At 42.3% G+C, this 22,511-nt stretch overlaps 1 pseudogene; it reads left to right on the top strand.

The window, feature by feature from the left end:
• The first annotated feature begins 2,462 nt into the window (after nucleotides 1–2,462).
• LOC123728312 (protein tyrosine phosphatase domain-containing protein 1-like) lies at nucleotides 2,463–22,069 on the top strand (annotated as a pseudogene).
• Nucleotides 22,070–22,511: the final 442 nt, after the last annotated feature.

Here is a 22,511-nt window from a genome sequence, read left to right as displayed (position 1 = left end):
AAGCCTACCTATATATATGTATATATGTATGTGTATAATATATATATTTAATTTTTTTATTTTGTTCAGTGTAGGCCTCTACTTGAATGCATGTTCTACAGGCTACCTCTATCCTAAATGTTACCTTTATGTTCATTGTGAATGAATGACACGACTGCTATACAGTTGTTAGTGAATGTTGCGCTAAAATGTCACAATGACAATGTTACAATGAATATTGCGCTAAAGTACAAGTTCAAATGTTACAATAAAGTTACAACATTAATGTTTCAATACATGGGGCACTAAAGTAACAATGTTAGAATGTATGTTACAATAAAGTAACAATGTTGAAATACGTTGATGGTTGTTTTTTTTTTGTCTTTGCTCTCAGTATTCATATCGGTGTTGTGTAAGGGTTTTTAATATGTAAAATAGTCACGCTAGAATGTGATGGGGCATTCTAGTAGCAATGCTGGGTACTGCCAGTGACAGAGTTTTAAATGTGTTAATAACTGGGCTGGGATATATAAGAATTTTTGTGACAGCATAGGAGAAATATGTTAATTCAGTATACTCACATTATCCTTGTGACCGACCATAAAACACACTTTTTCACCTACTTTTCCAAGAAAATGTAAAAATATTATTATTGATTATTTCAAAGGCTTACTAATGACACAAGATTTTGATATTTTCATGTCTGGGAAAAATGTGGGATTAAATGGGTTAATGCAAGTACATTTGCATGGTGCCTCACTAAAATGTTTTAATCCAATTTGATCTATCAAATACTTGCACTTTAAGCAATGGACCGTCGTGGTCTGAGGCTGGAGGCTGCTTGGTCTAGTCATTAGAAGGTTTATAATACTGTTATACAGTATGTTTCTTTAGCTATCTGCAACATTTACTGACTCTATTTTCTTTACTTTTCCAATTACATAAGCTACTGGACTCTTCATTACCACAGTCTCACACAGGTGCAGTATGGGAAGTTCGCCAGGTGGCCGTTCTGGGCTGTAATCCTACAGAGGCTCTGTCAGTCACCTCTGACCTAACCACCTGCAGATGTAGCATACTTCCAGATTAACCAAGTTGTTGTTCTTGAGGCGGGCATATTGACTTTACATCTCCCCATGAGGCTGAGCTAAGCCTTGTTAGGTTCTACTCAAGGTACAGACCGGACGGACACTGATAAAAGCTCAAACCAGATTTATTGCACCCAACTGGATGCTCAGCTGCTTAGCATAACATACAAGTCAGAGAGAGAGAGAGAGATATATTATTATATTTTTGATATATATATATTTTTTTTAAATGTGAATCACATTTTTATATTTATAACCACCAGACTTGGCGGAGTTCCCTCCCTTGTATGGCAAAAAAAAACAATCAGTGTTGCTGGGCAGAAACTAGGTCGGCTCCTCTTTGTCGTTGTTGTCGAGTCCAGAACTTCCGTGGGCAAGGAGATGTGTGCATGTGAAATAAGGCTGCAGTTAGAGTGTTGTTGAGGGTGGACTCTCTGGCCCACTTCCAAGATGTTTCCTCCCTCTTCAACTGTTGTTCTTACGTCAATGTTGAGTTCCACCACCACTTCCCATTTCCCCCCAAGTCACAGAAACTAACTTGGCTTAACAAGAACCAAGACCCGACTGTTGCTATTTTGCCTAGTAGAATCTTAGTATACAGCATTAACAGTGTTCGACCTGCGACTTTCTGTACTTTCCCTTGTCTCTACAATAACACACATAACAAGATAACTACTACTAATTAGCTAATAATACAATACAAAATGGGCTCAAGTCAAATGATTTCCATTAGTCTGTACCCCTGGTACCTGGACTGCATCCTGTTTCCCCCTCTCACTGGATAAAGAGGCTATCTTGTCCCCCTGGAGGTCAACAAACAACTTCAGGTGTCTGCATCCTCCACAGGGTTCAACAACTGACTTTAGTTTTATGGTTTAACCCTTCTCCTACAACTTACATGGCACCATAGAAATCTAAATATCATAATAAAAACATCCCCATCAAAATCTATTTGTTTAAGCTAGAGATAACAGTTTGTATGGGCTGCATCTCAATCCACCACATCCGCCGATATCGCCCTTCCGCATCTGCGGTGAAAGGTGACAGAGCTAGAGCGGTGTTTGTCAGACCATGAGACATCCTGAAAAGCGTTCTTCTCACAAAAACGTCTAAAGCGTCCAAACTGGTTGGCCCACCTCTATTAACCTCTCTGTGGAACAATGAGACTCTCACGAACACGATGCTGTTCTCCATTTTCTCTACAACCCCCACAAGTGTCTTGGGACTCATCTGAAGTCGGTACAGCCTCTTTTGCCAACTTCTGTCTGTAGTATCCAAACAGTTTGGGCTACACATTAATATGTTAGCTTAGTAGAACCCCACCTCCCCTGGCTTAGACAGGGCTTACACACTAGAGGGTTAAACCAACTCTGTGAACTACCCCCGCTATGGTACATGCCGTCCATTATGCCCATGGTGCCGGTGCTACGGCTAGCCTACTCCCAGGTCAGAGAGAACCTGGTGAAGCCATCCCACCCAAGACCATCTGCCTCCTGGCCTGTGGAGGACTGGACTGCCGCTACGAAGGACCAGCCTGCTGGATGCCCAGCCAACAAACTGTACAGGGACTCTACTCACACTGGTGAGGGGGGTGGGGGTGTGGTAGAGACGGAGAGAAGGTGAGAAGGAGATTGGGGAGAGAGAGAGAAAAAGAGAGAGGACTAGAAGTTCTATATTCACTGTGATTGTGTACTGTTGTCAGGGTGACTGATGACATTTGGCCTATGGCGAGATCCTCTTCTCACATCATCAAGAAGTACAGCACCATAGAGCAGTTCCAATGCTTAATAGTCACGCCTGTGTTCATGACTGCCTGCGTGTGTGTGTGTGTGTGTGTGCATGCGTGTCCACCCTTTGTCTCTAACTGATCTTTTTCTATCTGACCAGGCTGAACATCAAGTCCATCATCAACATGCTTTCACCTGGGGAGCATGCTCACTGCGGCCCACCTCTGCAGCCAGACACTGGATTCACCTACTTCCTACAAACCTTTATGGAAAATGATAGTACGACTGTACTGTATTGATACCTATCTCCAATACACATAACATTAGGATAATCTCTGAGGCCTTATGTAAATTCAATATGTGTTTGTGTCTTTCTTTCTCTGTGTGTGCGCTTGTGTTGTAGCCTTAATTTTTCTTCCATTTTGGCATGCCAGACTTTGGTGTGTCGTCTGTCATGGGGATGATGGATGGAGTGAAGATGCTAACCTACGGCGTGAAAGAGGGGAAGGTGGCTGTGCACTGTCGCGCAAGTTTGGAAAGGACAGGTGTGGGAATTTTACGGTATGATAATACGGTTCTCAGTACATAAATAGTCTGTTTATATTGTTTAGCTCATTTAGAATATACATTTGTATTTGTATTTATTAAGGATCCCCATTACTCTTCCTGGGGTCCAGCAACATTAAGGCAGTTATATACAATAAAAATATTACAAGACATTACATTTCATAACACTTTGCCCAATATATTTAGTGTGTTCTTTCAGGTCACTACTCCACTATCACATATTTACAATACAACATCCATGTGTACATGTGTGTAGAGTGCATGTCTTATCATGTGTTTATTCAACAGGTGGTTCTAAACCTGAATTCTGATTGGTTTCAACCGCATTCCAGTCGGTGTCTATTCCACAAGTTACCTTCGGCTAAATCTATTACATTAAAATGCCTATTTACTCTGTTTCATCTGACAGCGCAATCCACTGTCTCATCAGCCCAGCCAGGCAATTTATAAACTTGATCTCCATTATAAAAAGTATCTAGACATTATCTCACATTTATTTTATGAACCTTGCTGTCTGTCTCTGACATTTGCAACATTGTTTCAATATTAAAATTTGATCTTCAGCTGTCCCATAGTAATGAACGTGTCAAGAGTTGAGACGAGACAGACAAACAGGCAGGCAGCGTTTCTCAGCCAGTCGAAATCATGAATCAGCCGGCATCATTTTTCTGGATATATACACATTTAATGAAGGTAAAACAAGGTAAAAAGTGCAGCTAGTTTGCAGTATTTCCAGCTTCAGTTTGAAGTGAATGTGTTAGCTGTGTTGTTGGCTACCTCCTCTGAACAACAGTGTCGTGCCTCATTAGCTGATTGTTATGGATAAATCCTAATAAATGTCACTAGAAAACAGCTTAAATAAATGCAAATGCAGGTAGTGATAATGCCATCGATGCCAGTGTTTGGAGGATATATTTGCACGGTTTGCCCAACCTTGTCTCGGGCCTAACAACACCTGTGCAATATATCCTCCAAACACCGGCTTCTCGGGAATTATCACTTAAATGTATGTCTGTGCCTGTGTGCGTCTCTTCACAGTCCTTGCTGTTCCATAAGGTGTATTTTTATCTGTTTTTTAAAATCTGATTCTACTGCTTGCATCAGTTACCCGATGTGGAATAGAGTTCCATGTAGGCATGGCTCTATGTGGTACTGTGCGCCTCCATAGCCTGTTCTTGACTTGCGGATTGTGAAGAGACTTTTGGTGGCATTTCTTATGTGGGGTATGCATGGGTGTCCAAGCTGTTTGCTAGTAGTTTAAACAGACACCTCAGTGCATTCAGCATGTCAACACTTCTTACAAAAACAAGTAGTGATGAAGTAAATCTCTCCTCCACTTTGAGCCATGAGAGATTTACATATTAATGTTATCTCTCCTTGTACATTTAAGGGCCAGCCGTGCTGCCCTCTTCTGAGCCAATTGTAATTTCCCGAGGTCTACCTTTGTGGCACCTGACCACATGACTGAACAGTAGTCCAGGTACGACAAAACTAGAGCCTGTAGGACTTGCCTTGTTGATAGTGTTGTGTTATGGACAGTGCTTTATTATGGACAGACTTCTCCCCACCTTAGCTACTGTTGTATCCACATGTTTTGACCATGACATTTTACAATCCAGGTTTACTCCAAGCAGTTTAGTCACCGGAACTTGCTCAATTTCCCCATTATTTATTACAAGATTTATTTGAGGTTTAGGAGTTAGTGAATGATTTGTCCAATATACGATGCTTTTAGTTTTCGAAATATTTAGGACTAACTTATTCCTTGCCACCCATTCTAAAACTAACTGCAGCTCTTTGTTAAGTGTTGCAGTGAAAACATGTGGCTTTACTCAGGCCAGCGACATCAAATCAAATCCAATTTTATTGGTTACATACACGTGTTTAACAGATGTTGTAGCGAAATGCTTGTGCTTCTAGTTCCGACAGTGCAGCAATATCTAACAAGTAATATCTAACAATTTCATAACTAATACACACAAATCTAAGTAAAGTAATAGAATAAGAATATATAAATATGTACATGAGCAATGTCAGAGTGGCATAGGCTAAGATGCAATATATAGAATAGAATACAGTATTAACACATGAGATGAGTAATGCAAGATATATAAACATTATTAAAGTGACATTATTTTAGTTACTAGTGTTCCATTTATTAAAGTGGCCAATGATTTCAAGCCTGTATGTAGGCAGCAACCTCTCTGTGTTAGTGATGGCTATTTAACAGTCTGATGGCCATGATATAGAAGCTGTTTTTTAGTCTCTCAGTCCCAGCTTTGATGCACCTGTGCTGACCTCGCCTTCTGGATGATAGCGGGGTGAACAGGCAGTGGCTTGCGTGGTTGTTGTCTTTTTGGCCTTCCTGTGACATCGGGTGCTGTAGATGTCCTGGGGGGCAGGTAGTTTGCCCCGGTGATGCGTTGTGCAGACCTCACCACCCTCTGGAGAGCCATGTGGTTGTGGGTGGTGCAGTTGCCGTACCAGGTCGTGATACAGCCCAACAGGATGCTCTCAATTGTGCATCTGTAAAAGTTAGTGAGCGTTTTAGGTGACAAGTCGAATTTCTTCAGCCTCCTGAGGTTGAAAGGGAACTGTTGCACCTTCTTCACCACACTGACTGTGTGGGTGGACCATTTCAGTTTGTCAGTGATATGTACACCAAGGAACTTAAAACTTTCCACCTTCTCCATTGCTGTCCCATCAATGTGGATAGGGGGGTGCTCCCTCTGTTGTTTCCTGGAGTCCACAATCATCTCCTTTGTTTTGTTGATGTTGAGTGAGAGGTTATTTTCCTGACACCACACTCCCAGAGCCCTCACCTCCTCCCTGTAGGCTGTCTTGTCGTTGTTGGTAATCAAGCCTTCTACAGTACTGTTGTGTCGCCTGCAAACTTGATGATTGAGTTGGAGGCATGCATGGCCAAGCAGTCATGGGTGAACAGGGAGTACAGGAGGGGCTGAGCAGGCACCCTTGTGGGGCCCCAGTGTTGAGGATCAGCGAAGTGGAGATGTTGTTTCCTACCTTCACCACCTGGGGGCGGCCCGTCAGGAAGTCCAGGACCCAATTGCACAGGGCGGGGTTCAGACCTAGGGCCTTGAGCTTAATGATACGTTTGGAGGGTACTATGGTGATGAATTCTGAGCTATAGTCAATGAACAGCATTCTTACATAGGTATTCCTCTTGTCCAGATGGGATAGGGCAGTGTGCAGTGTGATGGTGATTGCATCGTCTGTGGCCCTATTGGGGTGGTAAGCAAATTGAAGTGTGTCTAGGGTGGCAGGTAAGGTGGAGGTGATATGATCCTTGACTAGTCTCTCAAAGCACTTCATGATGACAGAAGTGAGTGCTACGGGGTGATAGTCATTTAGTTAAGTTACCTTTGCGTTCTTGGATACAGGAACAATGGTGGCCATCTTGAAGCATGTGGGGACAGCAGACTGGGATATGGAGAGATTGAATATGTCCGTAAACACACCAGTCAGCTGGTCTGTGCATGCTCTGAGGACGCAACTAGGGATACCGTCTGGGCCGGCAGCATTGCAAGGGTTAACACATTTAAATGGCTTACTCATGTCGGCCACGGAGAAGGAGAGCCCACTGTCCTTCGTAGCTGGCCATGTCAGTGGCACTGTGTTATCCTCAAAGCAGGCAAAGAACGTGTTTAGCTTGTCTGGTGTCTGCGACGTGGTTGGTTTTCCTTTTGTATTCTGTGATTGTCTGTAGACCCTGCCACATACGTTTCGTGTTTGAGCCTTTGAATTGCGACTCCACTTTGTCTTGATACTGACGTTTTGCCTGTTTGATTGCCTTGCGGAGGGACTGACTACTCTGTTGTATTCTGCCACCTTGCCATGGTTAAATGCGGTGGTTCGTGCCTTCAGTTTTGCGCGAATGCTACCATCTATCCACGGCTTCTGGTTAGGTTTTAATAATCACAGTGGGTACAAAATCTCCTATACACTTCTTGATAAACTCAGTACCGGAGCGCCAAGTCTAGGACCAAAAGGCTCCTTATCAGCTTCTACCCCCAAGCCATAAGACTGCTGAACAATTAATCAAATGGCCACCGGACTATTTACATTGACCTCCCCCTTCCATTTGTTTTGTACACTGCTGCTACTCGCTGTTTATTATCTATGCATAGTCACTACCAACATATGCAAATTACCTCAACTAACCTGTACCCTGACTCGGTACCGGTACCCCCTGTATATAACCTCGTTATTGTTATTGTATTGTGTTACTTTTTATAATTTTTTATTTTATTTTATTTTGTAAATATTTTCTTACCTCTTCTTGAACTGCATTGTTGGTTAATGGCTTGTAAGTAAGCATTTCACGGTAAGGTCTACACTTGTTGTATTCAGCACAAGTGACAAATAAAGTTTGATTTGATTTGTACACATCCATATTATTCTCAGAAGCTACCCAATCAAAACAATCTTGAAGCGTGGATTCTGATTGGTCAGACCAACGTTGAATGGTCCTTAGCATGGGTATTTCCTGTTTGAATTTCTGCCTATAGGAAGAGAGGAGCAAAATGGAGTCGTGGTCAGATTTGCCAAAAGGAGGGCAAGCCTTACATTTACATTTTAGTAGAGGCTCTTGTCCAGAGCGACATACAGTAGTGAGTGCATACATTACATACATTTCATACATTTTTTTCTCCGTACTGGTCCCCCGTGGGAATCGAATCCACAACCCTGGCATTGCAAACACCATGCTCTACCAACTGAGCCACACGGGGCCACACGTATGCATCCCGGAAGTTAAAGTAACAATGGTCCAGTGTTTATCCAGCGCGAGTGCTGCAGTCGATATGCTGATAGATTTTAGGTAGCCTTTTCCTCAAATTTGCTCTGTTAAAATCAATAATAACAATAAATGCAGCCTCGAGTTTCATGCCATTAGTATAGATTGAAAAAAGTAAGGGGCCTAGACAGCTGCCCTGAGGAACTCCTGATTCTACCTGGATTATGTTGGCGAGGCTTCCATTACAGAACACCCTCTGTGTTCTGTTAGACAGGTAACTTTTATCCACAATATAGCAGGGGGAGTAACGCCATAGCACATACATTTTTCCATCAGCAGACTATGATCGATAATGTCAAAAGCCACACTGAAGTCTAACAAAACAGCTCCCACAATCTTTTTATCATCAAAGCCAATCATCAGTCACTTGTGGAAAAGCCATGCTTGTTGAATGCTCTTCCCTATAAGCATGCTGAAAGTCTGTTGTCAATTTGGTTACAGTAAAATAGCATTGTATCTGGTCGAACACACTTTTTTCTAAAAGTTTACAAAGGATTGGTAACAGGTTGATTGGTCAGCTATTTGAGCTAGTAAAGGGGGCTTTACTATTCTTGGGTAGCATAATTACTTTTGCTTCTCTCCAAGCTTGAGGGCACACACTTTCTGGTAGGCTTAGATAAAAGATATGGCAAATAGGAGTGGTAATATCGTTAGCTAATTTCCTCAGTCATTTTCTATTGAAGTTGTCAGACCCCGGTGATAGACAACAATAATTCTTTCACTTCTTCCACACTCACTTTACGGAATTCAAAATTACAATTTTCATTTAGGGTGCTCCAAAGCTTTTTACTGTAATTCTTAAATTAAATTATCTTTGTTTCATAGTATAGTTTCTTCTTCTTTTTATTCAGTTTAGTCTCATGATTTCTCAATTTGCAGTACGTTTGCCAACTAGTTGTGAAGCCAGACTTATTTGCCATTCCTTTTTCCTCATCCCTCTCTTGGTGGTCTATAGCAGCTTCCCATCAGAATGGGCTTTAGGTGAGGCAGACTAACTTGTGGCCATACTAATACAACAGTATTTAACATGAGATCCTCTCTAAGCTTTACAGGAAAGTGATTCTGAATATAAACGACCACATCTCCACCTTTGGCATTTCTGTATTTTCTGTAGATGTTATACCATGTATTGCTACCACTGTATCATCAAAGCTATTATCTAAGTGAGTTTCAGAGATTTTCAGAATATGAATGTCATCTGTTTCCAGCAAATTATTGATTTTATGAACCTTGTTTTTGATGTGGGCTATATTTAACACTTTTATGGGATTCTTGATTGTTTTAATTGCTTTACTGGGGAAACTTAGCAGAAGTAGACATGCTCATGTTATTTATGTTAGTGCAAGGTGAGCTGTACACAGTGGACTTCCTACTAGGGCACATCACCTCAGTGCAAACAGTATAACTTTGGTTCATAGGCATATGATTACTGCATACAATAGCTGTAGGATCAGCAAAGGCCTTCAAGGCAGTTAGAGGGACGTAAATTAGGTTACTTACATTGTATCTTACAATGCCCCTGGGATAATGTACATTTTCTGAAGCATTATGGCAACTCAGCGACACAATGGTAGGGATTAACTGAGTTGGGCTTGGGGCATTGATAAGTCATTGTCTCAATGCAGCCTTATAATGCTGTGAAAGGATCCAGGAAACTAAATGATTTTGGTGGATCCCATCCTCCTTATAAAACAAGCTTAGTTTCCAGAAGGTATCAACATTTCAAAATAATGTTACACCCACAGAGCTGCAATAGTCTCGTAGCCAGTTATGGAGGGCTAAAAGTCTGCTGAAATGTTCAACGTCACGATTTAGGGTGGGCACAGGGCCAGATATTATGAGGTCTCTGTTGGTGTCAAGCAGAGACCCAATCAGTTCTTTAAAATCCATCTTCAGCTGTTCTGAGCTGCCCTTCATAATGTAATTGAATCCCACATTAACTTTGATAGACTCAGTTTCCTGATGCAGGTTAGAAATGTTTGGGAGCAGCTTATTGATGTTTCTGTACTCTTGCTCCTGGATAGCACAACGTTTTTGCTCCAGGGACTGAGATATTTCTCACCATCGAACTGCCCAATACAACTTTCGGAGAGGAGGATGAAAAAAGGTGCCCTTTCCAATCCCTCACACAATTCGTTGAACCTTTCACGGGCCCACAAGAAGCAGGATACCATACACCCGCTGCTCCTGTCAATAGGTTCAGACCTCTCACATCAGGCAGTGCCCCGTCAGATCCGGAGAGAGGGAAAGGAGTTGAACTTGATGACGAAGCCGCTGCTGGATTCAGCATAGTTGGAGTCAGCACAGCCATCGCAGACACAGGCAATCCCAGCAAAGAAGGCACAGGTAAACCGGGCACCAGTGCGGCGAAGTTATTCCTCATGTCAATCTGCTCCAAACCTCTCGCAGACACTTCAGTCTGTTTAGCAGCATGCCACTGCCTTCGGTTTCCATGAGTTGTGACATGGGACCAGCGTTGATTGGAACAAGAAACACAGCTTCTACAGCGCTATAAACGTTTGTTAGCTATTCCAGGCAAAGCGGGCTCTATTGCAACCTAGCTAGCTGGCTAGTGGGTAGCAGGTGTTGACACAAACACCTATGAACAAAATAAAAAACAACAGGCTGAACCAACAGGCGCAGGAGGTATCCAAATTTGTGACAAGAGTTAAAAACGATTTAATGAAAATTATTCCAACATCAGACCGAGTGAAACAGTACACTGATCTGTTGCACGCTCTGATGACATCTGTGTTGGGCGCAATTATTGACTGTAATCAGAAACGTATTGTCCATAAACGTTCCTGCAGAAATGACACACACACCTCCTGTCATTGCTGACAGGTGTCCTGATAGCCTGCCACCAGATCTACACCCTGCGTGTGAGCTCCAGTGAGATGGTCCACTACGTGCGTATCAAACGTCCCCGCTTCATCCAGACCCTGGACCAGATCAGCCAGGTGTTTGACTTTGTCCGTCTGCTGGGCACTCAGCTGGCCCAGTACCCTGACCTCAGCCTGTGCCATGGGCCCATTTCACCCTGCTGCAGTACCTGCACCATCAAGTCCTCCTCTTCCACGGCCAGGAGGCCCGCACACTTAGACATACACCCAAGGTCTCTGTTTTGTGCAATTATTTTGACAACACTTTATTTATTTTATTAGTCATATACTTTCCCTGTGGTTGTCTGAGTTTCTGGCTTTGGGTCCAACAGGAAGAACCCTTATGGGTTCTTAATTTTGTCTAGGCTACCTGCCGCCCCAGGTAGCCTAGACAAAATGGTTAGAGCATTGGGCCAGTAACTGAATGTTTGCTAGATTGAATCCCTTTTTATTTATTTTATTTTATTTCACCTTTATTTAACCAGGTAGGCCAGTTGAGATGAAGTTCTCATTTACAACTGCAACCTGGCCAAGATAAAGCAAAGCAGTGCGACACAAACAACACAGAGTTACACATGGGATAAACAAACGTACAGTCACTAACACAATAGAGAAGTCTATATACAGTGTGTGCAAATGTAATAAGATTAGGGAGGTAAGGCAATAAATAGGCCAAAGTGGCGAAATAATTACAATTTAGCAATTAAACACTGGAGTGATAGATGTGCAGAAGATGAATGTGCAAGTAGAGATACTGGGGTGCAAAGGAGCAAAAAATAAATAACAATATGGGGATGAGGTAGTTGGGTGGGCTATTTACAGATGGGCTGTGTACAGGTGCAATGATCGGAAAACTGCTCTGACAGCTGATGCTTAAAGTTAGTGAGGGAGATATCAGACTCCAGCATCAGTGATTTTTGCAATTTGTTCCAGTCATTGGCAACAGAGAACTGGAAGGAAAGGCGGCCAAAGGAAGAGTTGGCTTTGGGGATGACCAGTGAAATATACCTGTTGGAGTGCGTGCTACGGGTGGGTGCTGCTATGGTGACCAGTGAGCTGAGATAAGGCGGGGCTTTACTTAGCAAAGACTTATAGATGACCTGGAGCCAGTGGGTTTAGCGACGAGTATGAAGCGAGGGCCAGACAACGAGAGCAAACAGGTCACAGTGGTGGGTAGTATATGGGGCTTTGGTGACAAAACGGATGGCATTGTGATAGACTACATCCAATTTGCTGAGTAGAGTGTTGGAGGCTATTTTGTAAATGACATCACCGAAGTCAAGGTTCAGTAGGATAGTCAGTTTTATGAGGGTATGTTTGGCAGCATGAGTGAAGGATGCTTTGTTGCAAAATAGGAAGCTGGTTCTAGATTTAATTTTGGATTGGAGATGGTTAATGTGAGTCTGGAAGGAGAGTTTACAGTCTAACCAGACACCTCGGTATTTGTAGTTGTCCACATATTCTAAGTCAGAACCATCCAGAGTAGTGATGCTAGACGGGCGGGTTGAAGAGCATGCATTTAGTTTTACTTGCATTTAAGAGCAGTGAAGGTTTGTTAACACAGTGTTCAAAGATGGGCCGAAGGTATACAGAATGGTGTCGCCTGCGTAGGGGTGGATCAGAGAATCCCCAGCAGCAAGAGTGACATCATTGATGTCAGAGAAAAGAGTCGGCCTGAGAATTGAACCCTGTGGCACCCCCATAGAGACTGCCAGAGGTCTGGACAACAGGCCCTCTGATTTGACACACTGAACTCTATCTGAGAAGTAGTTGGTGAAACAGGCGAGGCAGTCATTTGAGAAACCAAGGCTGTTGAGTTGGCCGATAAGAATATGGTGATTGACAGAGTCGTAAGCCTTGGCCAGGTCGATGAAGACAGCCGCACAGTATTATCTTTTATCGTTGGCGGTTATGATATCATTTAGGACCTTGAGCGTGGCTGAGGTGCACCCATGACCAGCTCGGAAACCAGAACGCATAGCAGAGAAAGTACGGTGGGATTCGAAATGGTCGGTGATCTGTTTGTTAACTTGGATTTCGAAGACTGTAGAAAGGCAGGGTAGGATAGATATAGGTCTGTAACAGTTTGGGTCTAGAGTGTCTCCCCCTTTGAAGAGGGGGATGACCGAAGCAGCTTTACAATCTTTAGGGATCTCAGACGATATGAGAGGTTGAACAGGCCAGTAATAGGAGTTGCAACAATTGAGGCGGATAATTTTAGAAAGAGAGGGTCCAGATTGTCTATCCCATTTTATTTGTAGGGGTCTAGATTTTGCAGCTCTTTCAGAACATCAGCTATTTGGATTTGGGTGAAGGAGAAATGGGGAGGCTTTGGAAAGTTGCTGTGGGGGGTGCAGAGCTGTTGACCGGGGTAGGGGTAGCCAGGTGGAAAACATGGCCAGCCGTAGAAAAATGCTTCTTGAAATTCTCGATAATCGTAGATTTATCGGTGGTGACAGTGTTTCCTAGTCTCAGTGCAGTGGGCAGCTGGGAGGAGGTGCTCTTATTCTCCATGGACTTTACAGTGTCCCAGAACTTTTTGGAGTTTGTTCTACAGGATGCAAATTTCTGTTTGAAAAAGCTAACCTTTGCTTTCTTAACTGCCTGTGTATATTGGTTCCTAACTTCCCTGAAAAGTTGCATATCGCAGGGGCTATTCGATGCTAAAGCAGTACGCCAAAGGATGATTTTGTGCTAGTCAAGGGCAGTCAAATCTGGAGTGAACCAAGGGCTACAGTTGAAGTCAGAAGTTTACATACACTAGGTTGGAGTCATTAAAACTCGTTTTCAACCACTCCACAAATTTCTGGATAACAAACTATAGTTTTGGCAAGTCGGTTAGGACATCTACTTTGTGCATGACACAAGTAATTTTTCCAACAATTGTTTACAGACAGATTATTTCACTTATAATTCACTGTATCACAATTTCAGTTGGTCAGAAGTTTACATACACTAAGTTGACTGTGCCTTTAAACAGCTTGGAAAATTCCACAAAATGATGTCATGGCTTTAGAAGCTTCTGGTAGGCTAATTGACATCATTTGAGTCAATTGAAGGTGTGCTTGTGGATGTATTTCAAGGCCTACCTTCAAACTCAGTGCCTCTTTGCTTGACATCATGGGAAAATCAAAAGAAATCAGCCAAGACCTCAGAAAAATATTGTGGACCTCCACAAGTCTGGTTCATCCTTGGGAGGAATTTCAAAACACCTGAAGGTACCACGTTCATCTGTACAAACAATAGTAATAAAGTATAAACACCATGGGACCACACAGCCATCATACCGCTCAGGAAGGAGATGCGTTCTGTCTCCTAGAGATGAACGTACTTTGGTGCTAAAAGGGCAAATCAATCCCAGGACAACAGCAAAGGACCTTGTGAAGATGCTGGAGGAAACAGGTACAACAGTATCTATATCCACAGTAAAACGAGTCCTATATCAACATAACCTGAAAGGTCGCTCAGCAAGAAAGAAGCCACTGCTCCAAAAACGCCATAAAAAAGCCAGTCTACGGTTTGCAACTGCACATGGGGACAAATATTGTACTTTTTGGAGAAATGTCCTCTGGTCTGGTGAAACAAAAATAGAACTGTTTGGCCATAATGACCATCGTTATATTTGGAGGAAAAAGGGGGATGCTTGCAAGCCGAAGAACACCATCCCATCCGTGAAGCACAGGGGTGGCAGCATCATGTTGTGGGGGTGCTTTGCTGCAGGAGGGCCTAGTGCACTTCACAAAATAGATGGCATCATGAGAAGAAAAAGTATGTGGATATATTGAAGCAACATCTCAAGACATCAATCGGGAAGTTAAAGCTTGGTCGCAAATGGGTCTTCCAAATGAACAATGACCCAAGAATACTTCCAAAGTTCTGGAAAATGGCTTAAGGACAACAAAGTCAAGGTATTGGAGTGGCCATCACAAAGCCTTGACCTTCCTATAGAGAATTTGTGGGCAGAACTGAAAGAGCGTGTGCGAGCAAGGAGGCCTACAAACCTGACTCAGTTACACCAGCTCTGACAGGAGGAATGGAGGAATGGGCCAAAATTCACCCAATTTATTGTGGGAAGCTTGTGGAAGGCTACCCGAAACGTTTGACCCTATTTAAACATTTTAAAGGCAATGCTACCAAATACTAATTGAGTGTATGTAAACTTCTGACCCACTGGGAATGTCATGAAAGAAATAAAAGCTGAAATAAATCATTCTCTCTACTATTTTTCTGACATTTCACATTCTTAAAATAAAGTGGTGATCCTAACTGACCTAAGACAGAGAATTTTTACTAGGATTAAATGTCAGGAATTGTAAAAAACTGAGTTTAAATGTATTTGGCTAAACTTCCGACTTCAACTGCATATCTGTTCTTAGTTCTTAGTTCTAATCCCTGAGCTGACAAGGTAAAAATCTGCCGTTCTGCCCCTGACCAAGGCAGTTAACCCACTGTTCCCAGGCCTTCATTGTAAATAAGAATTTGTTCTTAACTGCCTAAAAAATGTAATTGTCCCTGTAGGGGAACCCTTTTGGGTTGTACATAGAACCCTGTCGTAGTAACCTTTGATTTGTCCCTGTAGGGCAGAGATGGGCAACTGTCGGCCTGTGCAGATCAATTTCCAAAAAGAAAAAGAAACAAAATTACATTTAGAAACTCAGTCGGGGTCTCAACTTACTGTTGAGAGTTAGAATAGTAGAATACACAAGGTGCAATTTCGAAATTTGGTTGTGCATCAGCAGTTTCTCTTTTTATGTTCGTCACTAACAATCACTGTCAGCCGACATCGGCCAAAACAAACTACCGACCGGGGGGCCCCCATTGAGTTTGTTTTCACTCTACTCAGATATCATATTAACATGGCAGAATTCAGGGCAAAATGTGTAGAACTAAAGGAAATTTGCTTAAAAACTGTAAATATTTCTCTCCACCCTATGGCAAATGTGTAGACTTGCATGAAATATGTTATAAAATTGCTGAATCTTCTCTCTGCCCAATGGAAAAATGTGTAGAATTGCAGAAAACTTGCTTTGAAACCGTAACATTTTATCTATGGCCCATGTCAAAATGTGTAGAATTGCAGGAAATTAATTCTAAAACGAAACATTTTTCTCTCTGCTTAGGTCCCCCAAAAGGCTAGGGCTGGCTCTGACTGCATGTGTGGGTATGGATGTGGGTATGCAGACCCGTGAGCCACTGTGGTCCCTCATGATGAGTTCAGACTTTTGGTGGCCCCCACCCCCATCAAAGCTGCCCATCCCTGCTGTAGGGGAACCTTTTGACTTCCATTTAGAGCCCTTTCATGAAGAACTCTCTGGTTCCATGCAGAACCAATGACAGGTTCTAAAGTATTACTTATATGATACTTCAGATCTGCTTATAGTACACACTGTCCAAAATTACCTGTATTTTGACAGTAAGTAACCAGCTACTGAATTGCAGTGAAAATACAAAATTTTGACTGATGAATTAAGGTTATTGTTGTTAAATGACTTGTTGTTACATTCACTGCACTTAGTAGGTGGGAGCAATGTGGTGGGAGCAATGTGCTGGCGGAGGCTCATTCGCATATTTGGGGGCATGGCCTGAAATATGTTGTATTTGTGCCAACCATTAGTGGATGTGTTGAACCATGTTGATGAATGTTGAGCACTTCATTTGTCCACTCACAGTTCTATAATCTTTGTAAGAGCTTGTGAGAAGCAAGCGCAGCACTGTTAAGAAGTTACTGTGCATTTTCCAGTAACTTAACTGTGGTAATTCACTGGGAAGTTCATGTTACATTTTTTCTAACTTACTGTCAGTAGTGATGGGAAACCAAGTCTTTCTGAAGGATTTGGCGCTGTCACCAAATTGTGCCGAAAAACAGTTAATTATGCAGAGCTTTATTATCTGTTCACAATGCGCATTAGTGACATCTGCTGGTCAGCAATAAATATCTCCACTGTTTCCATCACAACTCTGTGGCGCAGCAGTAAGTCATTAGCTTTGTTAACCTAGGGTGGCAGGTAGCCTGGAAGTTGTGAGCATTGGGCCAGTAATTGAAAGGTTACTGGTTCAAATCCCCAAGCTGAATAGTTGAAAAACCTGTTGATGTACCTTTTAGCAAGGCACTTAACACTAATTGCTATGGATAAGAGCATCTGCTAAATGAGATGTAAATAATCAGTTGGAATACCAGGTTTACATCATGCTCCCCATTTTTTAGGATGCTTAAGACAGAATGCTTAAGACAGAATCGTATACTATACTAAATAAAACAAATTATTTGAACAACAGTGCGGTTTCACAAAATAATATCTTCAATGGGATTGAACCTCATACCCTCACCTCCCTATGTTCCCTGCTCTACCTGCTAAGCTACCGGCCTAACTATATTTGTAGGTACGGTGTCCAGTAAAGGTCAGTGTTTGAAAGCTGCTTAGAATCGAAGAAAGCACTGGAACCACTGCATAATCAGTGGGATCTCGCATTTTGCAACACACGGTTTGAAACAGCACATGATCAAATGAAGCTTCAGACATCATTGATGACATACTTCTGATAAAGTGATACACGCAGGGGGCACATTGCTTTGAAGTTAGCTGCTTAGAGATTGACACATGCCTTGGAGCTCCAGTATCAAACGTAATATCCATAACTGTCAGCTTGCTGCAAGCAGTTATTGTAAAATGCACAGTAACTTACTGTGGCTGATCTCTGTCATGCTCACTGACCTGATGGTGTGGCAGGAAGGTCAGTTTGCTGCCAACCAAGCGGTTGAGGCCACGTGAGTCTGGGTCCCACATGTGCTCACCACAAAGAATGCTTAAAATAGCAGTGATGGGGAAATGAAGCATCCTGAAGCATTAAAGCTTTCCAGGCAATTGTGTCAAAAATAGGTTCATTACTCTAGGCTTTAATCAACACAGTCTACACTAGTGGCACCTGCTGGTAAAAATAATTTAGGGCAGCTAAAATGATTATAGATGAAGTCCCAAAAGCTGTAGCGTGTGCGCAGAGTAGCCTTTTTGTATTCTACCGAAACCAATACCAAACCAATTTACCACTATACTTGATTATCTGCACATATACCCTGAAAGAAACCGATAAGTACCATGTGAGTTCTAAGTGTGCCTCTGAAAGTACCTTATGTGTACCTTTGACCATTTTGTACCCCAGGGAACAACACTGTACCCTAACCATACAGTAATTTCCAGAGTGTGTGGATATATAGTTTTTTTGTAATAAAGATGTAGCTGGTGGAACTGCTGAAACATTAATGCACTTCCGCCCAAACGCTTGCAAATTCAAATCATCAAGGCATTTATACACACTTTACATCAGTGGTCACCAACCGGCCGATCGTGTTCACCTGGTCAATCTCCAAGGTGTTCCTTGTTGATCACCAAACATTTCTGTAAAAACACAATGATAAAGCCTAGCGTTCATGTTTTTTTAATCTGTTTTCCACTGTTGGTGGTAGGTGCACTTGATTCAGCCGCCCTAGCTCCGGGAATGCAAAGTCTTCTAATTTTCAACAATTTCATGTGTCTGAAGGTAGAACTCCATCTACCCGGCAAGCCCAGAGAGCAAATCAAGTGCAACTATAGGCCTACCGCTGGCCAATCAGATAGCTCAGATCACTGTGTTTCCTCACGCAATAGACTGTAAAAAATAAGCCTCAAATGCACAGAAAAGTTAATAATGTGAGATTTCTAAACGTTTAAAACCATAGAGAGAGACACAACGAATACTGCAAAGAACTGCTGTTTTTGAGTAAGTTCATGTTTAAATTGTTATTCAGCACTGTCAACACCTTAACACTTTTATAAGCCATAAAATGCACGTTCTCCCTACTTCCACTCACGCTACAACCAGCACTGCAGCTGCAATGAATGAGTAGAGCAAAGCATTTCGATAAGCTTGTGTCTTTTTTTTATATCAAAGAATATTTGACTTTCTCTGTTCATAGGAGTAACAACATGAATTGGTGCATGAGGCAGAAGTAATGCAGTTCGACTTAAGTTTCACCATCAGCTGGAAGACTGTGTCCCCTTTTTTCAGCGGAGGAAGGGAGAGAGGAGGGACGGTGAGTCGGGTGAGAGGCAGCCTTACTGCTGTTCTCTCCCCTCAGACTGACCATCAAACGCAGGCCATCAGCCCAGTAAAAAAAAAAAAACATTATGCTCACTCAGCTGTGCCTCACAAGTAATACTACAAATGATCTATTAACAGTGTGATCATATACTAAACATTTTGAAATATAATTTCTAAATGGTCAGAGAAGAACAATATTGGCACGGCAATTCAAGCATAGCCACATGCTCTATTGCAGTTAGATGTTTTAATTGTTTGTTTCAATATCTGTATTTTTGCATGTACATTGATTGATTAATCAATTAATTTATCTTATGCTACATAAAGATAAATAACATACATGTTTTGTTAGTTGGATTTATTGCACCCTTTACTGAATGGTTGTTCCAGTTTCAAATATATATTTTTAATTTTATTTTTATATTTGTTGTTGTTTTTTGTGTTTTTTTTATTCTTAGTATTCTTATGATAATGTTTTTATTAATTTTTGTTTTCTTTATATATTTTTTTTAAATAGTTGATCTTTCAGATCCTGGCAGTCATTTCAGAATGCAAACTAGCATGACGTTGATGGTGACCAGCGTTTGCTGTAGTGATTGGAAGTTTGGATCTTTTTACTGACTTGGATCTTTTCGGCTTGTTCAATCAAAAGAACAACTTTTTTGGGGTTGATACGGCTTCTGCAGAAGTAAAGGCATTCATACTTCGTGCGCTTTGCGGAGCAGTGCAGAGTTGTTGAGCAGAGCTGTTGTGAAGGAAGTTGTCAAGGAAGTGAGTTTGTGTGTATACAGGACCTCCGCAATTGCATCACACCCTTCATACAGAATCTCCGACCACATTTTTGGATCAACCTTAAATTGGCTCCTATTGTGATAGACTTGTAAAAGTGTGCTTTAAACAATGCACATTTGTTGATTGCTAGGCATACAAATACAAGTATTTATTGATACATTTGAAATGATCTGTTTCTTAAAGCTATCTGTGTTCATTATGATCAACTAGGTGGTGTACCTGCTGTGTGCCCGGCCATCTTACAGCCTTGGCCTTGAGCCTGCCTACCTTTCTGGAGGTGCATGCTGGAGAGGAGGGCAGAATGTCGGGCCCTGGGCAGGGCTTGTGGACAAGTAGTACCTACCCCTACAGACCGCAACCCCTTGTCTTACCAGAGGCAGCTGTTATGTCTTGCCAATGCACGGAAAATCCAGCCAACTGTTTATTTTACATGTTGTCGTTCAGCCACGACTAGGTGAAACATAAGATATTACTGTTTTTAATGTCCCGTTGGTACGATATTCATCAACAGAGCTCACCCAGTTTATCTGCGTTTTCTTCATGTGAATGACGGGGATTTGGGCCTTTCCTGATATCCAGAAGCTCTTTTCGGTCATAAGAGATGGTGGCAGAAACATTATGTACAAAATAAGTTACAAACAATGCAAAAAAACACACAAAATAGCACAATTGGTTAGGCAGCCATCTCCTCCGGTGCCATTATCTTGCCGTCATTGTCACCAAACCACACCCGTCCTTAAATCCCACATGCGTTAACAGTTCAGAGCGAGAAGGTGTCTAGGTTATATAGAAATAAAGACACTCAAATTGAAAATCATTTAACCGAATAGGTGTAGATTACAACCTGCATGAAGGCTGCATAGGATTTATAGTACTAATGCTACTCGGTGCATCCAATGGCAATATCCGTGATAGGTATAATGCCAGGAGCCGCTGGCTGAATTGACAGCTCCAGCACAGTTACACCTCCAACATCACCTAAATAAAAACAGTAAGACTGCTATGCAGTTGTCGGTTATCGCAGGATAAGGCAGATCGGATTGAATCTAGATCTGCCAGGAAGTTACTAAGCTCCTAAAGCTTGTTCCCCGGATCTCAACATTTAGGCCCTCCTGAATTGACTAAAATGTAATAGAGTTTACCATACTATGATATGAACATATGGGAATGGGATACCTTAATCTGTCATGGGCTGCCTACCTGTAACTGGAATCCTGACTGCACTCTGCTCTGTCTCCCCTCTGTCTCTCTTTGTTGACTGACAGGTGCGGCAGGTAGCCTAGCGGTTAAGAGCGCTGGGCCAGTAACCAAAAGCTTGCTATTTCGAATCCCGAGCTGACTAGCTGGAAAAATTTGTCAATCTGCTCTTGAGCAAGGCACTTAAAGCTAATTGCTACAGGGTCGCTGTCAATAATGACTGATCCCTCTGGTTGTGACCCTACTCTCCGCGGTGTCTGAGTGGGATATGAAACAAACACATTTCCATTTTCACACCACACACACTTGTACAGGTTAGACACTTGTACATGTGTGAAACAGGACAGATATAAGAACCCCTGATTTGACAGGAGGAGCTGAATAGCAGTGAGTGGCCTGGGCCCTACTGGTCACAGTCAGATCCACACATACTTAGCTCTCTACTGAGGACCTGGATGGAGAAACTCAAGGTCAGAGAGATCAGATAAAGAACCACAATCTGACTACAGAGATAAAATGTCACTAAATTGCAACAGATAGCTCTCTCCTACTCTCTCTTTCCCTGTTTCTCTCTTTCCCTCTCTCTGCAGGAGCCTGTTCTGAGTGCCAAGGACATAGAGGTTGACCTCAGTATCTCAAAACATGAACCATCTCTATGCGCTGACGCAGGTGAGACCCAGTCAGACCATATACCCACGTTTAATCATATCATGGCTTACTTTAGGGTCTTCAACCTCCTCTTACGTTCATCAAAGATGTTGAAAGCATCAGCAACTAGCGTGTGTGTGTGTGGTCCCAGCAGCCTCACATCATGTCCTGTTTACTGGGCTATGTGGGTCAGGTGACCAGCCTGTGTCCTCAGAGAAAGGAGGCCGTGCTACGACGCCTGATATGAGCATTCACCAAGGTGAGAAAGAGATAGTGTGTGGCGGTCGTAGTGCTTGATGACATCTAACTATTGTTCTATGTCCAATATCGCCCTCTAGAGGACATGGAGAGCAATGCAGCCCTGATGAGAATGCTCATGTCTAGCGTCAAACGGACAATAAACTACACAGCAAACTGCTCAAGAGGAGGAAATAAACTATTGAGTGGTTGATGGGTTAATCGGTTGTACAAACTTAACACACCTTTTGTATGAAGGGTCAAAGGTTTAAGTTTCCAGTGTTTTCTTGTCTATGATTAGGGGCAGTAGGCTCTTAACTGTGGTTGTGGTGCTTGGATAGAGTGTAGATGCTAGGAACAGGTAAGCATGGCTATGATCCTGACACTGGTGGTTAATTGTACAGTATACTCTGTCTTTACAGTGCATAATGCAAATATGTGTACATTTAACCTAATCCTTGTGTGTTTTATTTTAGTTTGTTTTACAATATTTAGTTGGTGG

This window comes from Salmo salar, chromosome ssa17 (assembly GCF_905237065.1).
Source record: "Salmo salar chromosome ssa17, Ssal_v3.1, whole genome shotgun sequence".
Classification (NCBI taxonomy): Eukaryota; Metazoa; Chordata; class Actinopteri; order Salmoniformes; family Salmonidae; genus Salmo; species Salmo salar.
The sequence above is the reverse complement of the archived record's forward strand: the minus strand, read 5'-3'. Positions and strand labels throughout refer to the sequence as shown.